Here is a 7,924-nt window from a genome sequence, read left to right as displayed (position 1 = left end):
TCAAGTTACATAAAAACAAAATCAAGAAAAAGGTTTATGTGACTGACTAAAACGAAGGTGAAGGCCTTGAATTCAAATTAACCTCAAAACCAAAGTTAATCTGATGACCGAGCATAATGTATTATACTAGACAGATATTGGTTCTTACCTTGTTGTTTGTCAGAAGGGTTGTATATAATGTTACCTCGACCTAGAAGTTGTTTGCATTTAGAAAAGCTTTGTAGTAGACTTCATGTGTTTAAAATATAAAGAGAGAGAAAACCAGAGACCCATATTTGATTATCGAAAGTAAAAATTCAGCCAACTATGTTTTAACACACTTTTGATTGTGTGACCTTGAAAATGGTCCCAACCGAAGGTTATTTATTTTATGAAAGTTATACCAGTAGTACTTATACTACAAGTTGTACATGCAGAAAAAAACCAAGTAATGTGTATCAAATGTCAATTATCAGTACTCCATGTTATTTTTCTGGTCATTAAAAGATAACCAAAGTATTTTCTTTACAAATGTATATGTAAACATCCAACATTATGACCATTAAATAGGTCCAAGGTCATTTATTTAAGGAAACTTATTATCATGATATTTTGATATATGCTAGGTAACCTCTGGTCAAGTGCCAGTACCCATCAGCCTGATTTTGGATTGAAGTAGATGGAAATCAATTTACTATTAATAGAAGTAGAGCCCAGGTATGACAGTTCTACTTTGATAGTAGAGTCCCGGTATTATAGTTGTACTTCTGATAGTAGAGCAGAGGTCTGACAGTTATACTTCTGAAAGTAGAGCAGAGGTTTGACAGTTGTACTTCTAATAGTAGAGTCGAGGTATGACTGTTCTACTTCAAATATTAGAGTCCAGGTACGACAGTTGTACTTCTGATAGTAGAGGTAAAGTATGACAGTTGTACTTCTGATAGTAGAGCCCAGGTATGACAATTGTACTTCTAATAGTAGAGTCAAGGTATGACAGGTGTACTTCTGATAGTAGAGCGGGGGAATGACAGTTGTAGTTCTAATAGTAGAGCCCAGGTATGACCGTTGTACTTCTGATAGTAGGAGTCCAGGTATGATAGTTCTACTTCAAATATTAGAGTTCAGGTATGACAGTTGTAGTTCTAATAGTAGAGCCCAGGTATGACCGTTGTACTTCTGATAGTAAGAGTCCAGGTATGACAGTTCTACTTCAAATATTAGAGTCCAGGTATGACAGTTCTACTTCAAATATTAGAGTCCAGGTATGACAGTTCTACTTCAAATATTAGAGTCCAGGTATGACAGTTCTTCTTCAAATATTAGAGTCCAGGTATGACAGTTCTACTTCAAATATTAGAGTCCAGGTATGACAGTTGTAGTTTTAATAGTAGAGCCCAGGTATGACCGTTGTACTTCTGATAGTAAGAGTCCAGGTTTGACAGTTGTACTTCTAATCCCCAGACTTTACCAGTAAGATACTTGATATAGAAGCTGATTCAACATACATACTCATGTACTTTCGTAATTTTACTTGAGTTTTTTTGTCTCTGGGTCAACTCATAGTACAGAAACTAGGGAGAACCCCATCATAAAGGCATATGCATGGTATTGTAAGTCAAAGATTTTAGTATGGTATGACAGTTGTAAATTAGAAATGGTTGAAAACGAATCACCTTATTTATACGCTATTAATCATTAACTTAATGTTCATGGATAAAGATTGGAAGTCGATTGGGACATGATAATCAGTAATACTATATAGAAAAATGTCATTTGTTTCTGGATTGATGGTCAAGAGACTGAAGTTTAAAACAATATAAATGCTTATAGTAAACCACATTGTGACTATAATGGCGTGGATATCCAACATTACTTTCTCTGCGAGATGATATCTGCTGTGATATCATTGATAAAAGTATTTGTAACAAGGATTAGGTTAGGATTTTCCTTTATTCCATCGATTAACATCTATAATAATGTGTATTGGTTTTTGTTAAATTTTAATTTTTGTTCAATAAAATGGTGTTATCGTTATATGTTTTCTCTCGTTGGTATTTTGTCTTTCGCTCTTGTACCCATTAGGGCTAGGGTATATACGTACGAATTACATTCGTATATCTCATATATAATATATGGTGTTAAGAGTGTGCATCACCATTGATCCACTGTTTGTCTATTACTTCACAGGTAGACTTCATTATAAACACTTGGTTATCATCAGCAGGAGTAAAAACTGACAGACAATAAAAAGATCGTAAGTAAAGCATTAGGGAGACAAGTTGTCAGGAGATTAAACAATTCCAATTTATAATAAGGTTTACTACCATTATTCTCACGTTTGCCAAGAAATCCACAAATTCAGAACACCCAACAAGTTTTAAGAACAAAATTTGAAGGCTTTCGATAATATTCCATGGATATCAAAGACTCCTTTGCAAAAGCTATAGCTATGGAATCTGAGAGACTATGTTTATGTTGATTAGCTATGGAACCTGAGCAGACTATGCTTATGTTGATTAGCTATGGAACCTGAGAGACTATGCTTATTATTGATGGGGATAATAAGCATAGTCTCTCAGATGTTCCATAGCTAATCAACATAAGCATAGTCTCTCAAGGTTCCATAGCTAATCAACATAAACATAGTCTCTCAGTGTTCCATAGCTAATCAACATAAACATAGTCTCTCAGATTCCATAGCTATAGCTTTTGCAAAGGAGTCTTTGATATCCATCGGAATTTGTCGAATGCCTTCAAATTTTGTTCTTAAAACTTGTTGGGTGTCTGAATTTGTGGATACACAAATGGGTTCCGTCCGTCCGTCTGTCCGTCCGTCCGTACGAATGGTTTCCGGAGCATAACTCTAAAACCAGTAGAGATATTTCCACGAAACTTCATTCATACATTGGTCTTATGGTCTAGTAGTGCCTTTTGCTATTTTTAGGTTTTCATTTTTTGCATTTTTTTTTCCGTAACCATGGAAACATTGCTTAAAATATCATATTTTTGTACCAGGTTCGTTTCCGGAGCATAATTCTAAAACCAGAAGAGATATTTCCACGAAACTTTATAGACACATTGGTCTTATGGTCTAGTAGTGCCTTTTCCTATTTTAAGGTTTTCACTTTTTATACTTTTTTCTGTAACCATGGAAACATTGCTGAAAATATCATATTTTTGTACCAGGTTCGTTTCCGCAGCATAACTGGAAAACCGGTTGAGATATATGCACAGAACTCCATAGGCACATTAGTCTTATGGTCTAGTAGTGCCTTTTTGCTATTTTAAGGTTTTCACTTTTTGTACTTTTTTCTGTAACCATGGAAACATTGGTGAAAATGGCAGATTTTTGTGTAAGGATCGTTTCCGGAGCACAACTCTAAAACCAGCAGAGATATTTCCACGAAACTTCATAGACACATTCTTTTTTATGGTCTAGTAGTACCTTTTGCTATTTTTAGGTTTTCATTTTTTTTGCACTTTTCCGTAACCATGGAAACATTGCTGAAAATATCATATTTTTGTACCAGGTTCGTTTCCGCAGCATAACTGGAAAACCGGTTGAGATATATGCACAGAACTCCATAGGCACATTAGTCTTATGGTCTAGTAGTGCCTTTTGCTATTTTTAAGGTTTTCACTTTTTGTACTTTTTTCTGTAACCATGGAAACATTGGTGAAAATGGCAGATTTTTGTGTAAGGATCGTTTCCGGAGCACAACTCTAAAACCAGCAGAGATATTTCCACGAAACTTCATAGACACATTCTTTTTATGGTCTAGTAGTACCTTTTGCTATTTTTAGGTTTTAATTTTTTGCACTTTTTCCGTTACCATGGAAACATTGCTGAAAATATCATGGTAAATGGTAAATTTTACTTTGCAAAACTCCATCCATCTTTGTGTATATAGTCTAATATAAATGTCAAGGCTGTATACCTGATTCAACAATTGCAGCCCCGCTCTACTTGAATTATACTCCATCTTTCTTTAGCTCAACTTCCTTTTTCCTGTTTTTTTTTCATACACATAAGTCTCCACAATCAAACTTACTTCAGCTTTGATATCTCCATTGGCGGGGGATCTGATTGACTATGTCCTTGTGTTGATTAGCTATGGAACCTGAGAGACTATGCTTATGTTGATTAGCTATGGAACCTGAAAGACTATGTTTATGTTGATTAGCTATGGGACCTAGGAGACTATGCTTATGTTGATTAGCTATGGAACCTGAGAGACTATGCTTATGTTGATTAGCTATGGAACCTAGGAGACTATGCTTATGTTGATTAGCTATGGAACCTGAGAGACTATGCTTATGTTGATTAGCTATGGAACCTAGGAGACTATGCTTATGTTGATTAGCTATGGAACCTGAGAGACAATGGTTATGTTGATTAGATATGGAACCTGAGAGACTATGCTTATGTTGATTAGCTATGGGACCTAAGAGACTATGTTTATGTTGATTAGCTATGGAACCTGAGAGACTATGCTTATGTTGATTAGCTATGAAACCTGAGAGACTATGCTTATGTTGATTAGCTATGGAACCTAGGAGACTATGCTTATGTTGATTAGCTATGGAACCTGAGAGACAATGGTTATGTTGATTAGCTATGGAACCTGAGAGACTATGCTTATGTTGATTAGCTATGGAATCTGAGAGACTATGCTTATGTTGATTAGCTATGGAACCTGAGAGACTATGCTTATGTTGATTAGCTATGGAACCTGAGGGACTATACTTATGTTGATTAGCTATGGAACCTGAGAGACTATGCTTATGTTGATTAGCTATGGAACCTAAGAGACTATGCTTATGTTGATTAGCTATGGAATCTGAGGGACTATGCTTATGTTGATTATCTATGGAATCTGAGGGACTATGCTTATGTTGATTAGCTATGGAATCTGAGGGACTATGTTTATGTTGATTATCTATGGAATCTGAGGGACTATGCTTATGTTGATTAGCTATGGAACCTAAGAGACTATGGTTATGTTGATAAGCTATGGAACCTGAGAGACTATGGTTATGTTTGATTAGCTATGGAATCAGAGGGACTATGCTTATGTTGATTAGCTATGGAATCTGAGAGACTATGGTTATGTTGATTAGCTATGGAACATCAGAGACTATGCTTATGTTGATTAGCTATGGAATCTGAGAGACTATGGTTATGTTGATTAGCTATGGAACATCAGAGACTATGCTTATGTTGATTAGCTATGGAATCTGAGAGACTATGGTTATGTTGATTAGCTATGGAACATCAGAGACTATGCTTATGTTGATTAGCTATGGAACCTGAGAGAATATGCTTATGTTGATCAGTACCTGCTATCCAGCCTTTTTAAAGACGACGTAATCATCTGTCTGGAAGTCTTTAGAGCTCCAACAGTCCAAATAACATAGAATGTCCCGCATGGAATCCCAAACACCAACAATGCCTTTGTGCCTTTGCCCAATTGAATAAATAGTTGACGTGAAGGCTGCGTGTTTTACCATCTCGGTGTGCCCAAACATCGATGTCGGTCATCTGGACACGGATACTCAGACTAACATCAGCAAGTCAACAGGAACAGAAGACCGCCCGGTACACCATGGATGGCTTTAAAAGACGAAATAGTGTTTCAAACATGTTGCAGATACTTGACTGGCAAGACCCTCTGGGAGTGAAGACCAACCAGTTGATGCTGTATAAGATTGTCCATGACCTTATAGACTAAGGTTGGGCCCGATGCATACACAACTTTTTTATCACCTTAGTTATGTTCAGGTAAACATAAGTATACAAACATCACTAGTTTAAACAGGTGCTAATCACAGGGGGCCAACTCAATGAAAATGGATGTTGTCATTCTTTTTTGTATTTGGTGGATGGACTGATGAGTACATATGACAGTCATGTGATTTTTTTCAAAAAATACGAGATTTGAAAAATTATTTAAAAAATCTTTTTTAATAATTTTTCACATCCTCCAAATACAAAAAAATGTATGACAACATCCATTTTCATTGAGTTGGCCCCACGTGGTGCTAATGCCTTTTAATACAAATTGCCATTTGCTCAATGTGGCTGCCATGGTTTCAAATGGTATTGTTTCGCCAACAGCTTACAGTTCTAATGATGTAATTTTTCTTCAAATTTCCAGGAATAGATTAATTTTCGCCAATCATGGGGTGCAAAAAAAAAAAAAAAAATATGTATGCTTTTCCTTATAATTTTGACACTATGATTCGATGGCATCCGTTCAGACTTTGTATAAAATAATTAACATTTTTCTTATCTTCACAATTCCAATTAAATATGATGATAAGCGATATTTTGTTAACATACCAAGCCTTATTTCCGCTCTATGGATAAGGCAAAGTAATGAACTATATACTCGTATATTATATCCGAACAAAATCAATTTTTATAACATTTATATTACCCTTTTCGTTGCCTATGAGACGATAAAGGATATGACCTTTGACCTACCAGTGTGTCCTTTACCATACCCGTACTAGTGGACAAGGTAATGCAATAATGTAATTGTTAATATATCTGGGAGAACATTTCCCAATCTTCTCTTTTCATACCAGAAACTAAAGTATACATGTTATTCTCACCTGTCATTCTTTAAAGACGCTATTGATTAGTACACCGCTAGCTGGCAAACGGTAGTTTTCTCTATCAAAAAGGAGAATACTAAACAAGTAATATTCCAGTTACAAAAGTTACCTACTTTACACCATTACTACCATTGAACAGTTTTGAGCTTCTAATTTTACTTCAAATCGAAAATATTAAAAATGATCAATTGCGCCGCGAAAAAAATCATGGCACTCATATATGAGTACTGCTTGCACTTGCACCAAAAGTAAAATGAATTATTCTATATGATTTTTTTGTATTAATTAGACATGTATACAGGATTTAACACCAATAACTATTCAAATGACGAGTATCGCATATGCTGCCAGCTGTTAAAGTGAATAGTCGGGCAAAGAAATCCAGTCTAAATGCGTTCATTAGCCTTCCAAAAGTTCTTGCATATTAATACGACGGCCAAGTTCTGCTTAGTTTCCCAGTTCTGACCATTAAAGTAAAGAAAAGTTGAAAGCATTGAAAGCGAGGCTGCGTGGAATGTAACCACGGACATAGTGAGCCGGGAGGACGTTTTAGAATTTCCATACTTTAAATTAATTTCTTCGTACGCAGACAGATTTTTACGAGAGATTTTATTTTTCCATTTCATAAGAAATTATACTGGATACATTCGCACCATTTTTTACCGAATTTAGCCATCCTTGCCCGACTGTTCACTTTAACTTGACCGCAAATATAGTACATGTGCTCAACTAATTGTCACATCACTTACAGTATACTTTGTACGAATTATGCCACGTTAAATATTGTATTACATGTATGTTATTCTATTTATGTAATCTTCAAAATGGAGGCAATAAATAGAATAATAGTAATTTTTCTATTTAGTATTTGGTGACAGCAAGCAAGCAAAATGAATTCTTAGTTTGTATTTTGAGTGAAGCGGTATTTCCCCTGATTCTCTTTTATCTAACTTTGAATCACATATATTGTCATAAAGTGTGACGTATTGATCTAAATGTTAAAAGTGTTTAATGGACACTCCAGAATACCTTGATGGGAAGTAAACATCAAGACGACATTATCTGGAATTAGAAATCATGATGTCGTACTGTAATGTTTAGCAATTTTTACTATCGATATCAATATTTCTGATGCCACTTTTCTTGTTTTCCAGGTACACAGCTCAAAGTCACCATTACATTTATTTAGCAAAGCCATTAACTATTATAGTGGATAATAATACTATATTGTTGGTTAACATTTGGTCCACATCATAGTCTAAATATTGGTTTATACATCTACTTATCACACACGATACAGAGGTGGTAACTAGTCCTACCTTTA

The sequence above is a fragment of the Argopecten irradians genome, chromosome 2 (genome assembly GCF_041381155.1).
Source record: "Argopecten irradians isolate NY chromosome 2, Ai_NY, whole genome shotgun sequence".
NCBI lineage: Eukaryota > Metazoa > Mollusca > Bivalvia > Pectinida > Pectinidae > Argopecten > Argopecten irradians.
This window is presented reverse-complemented; position numbering follows the sequence as displayed.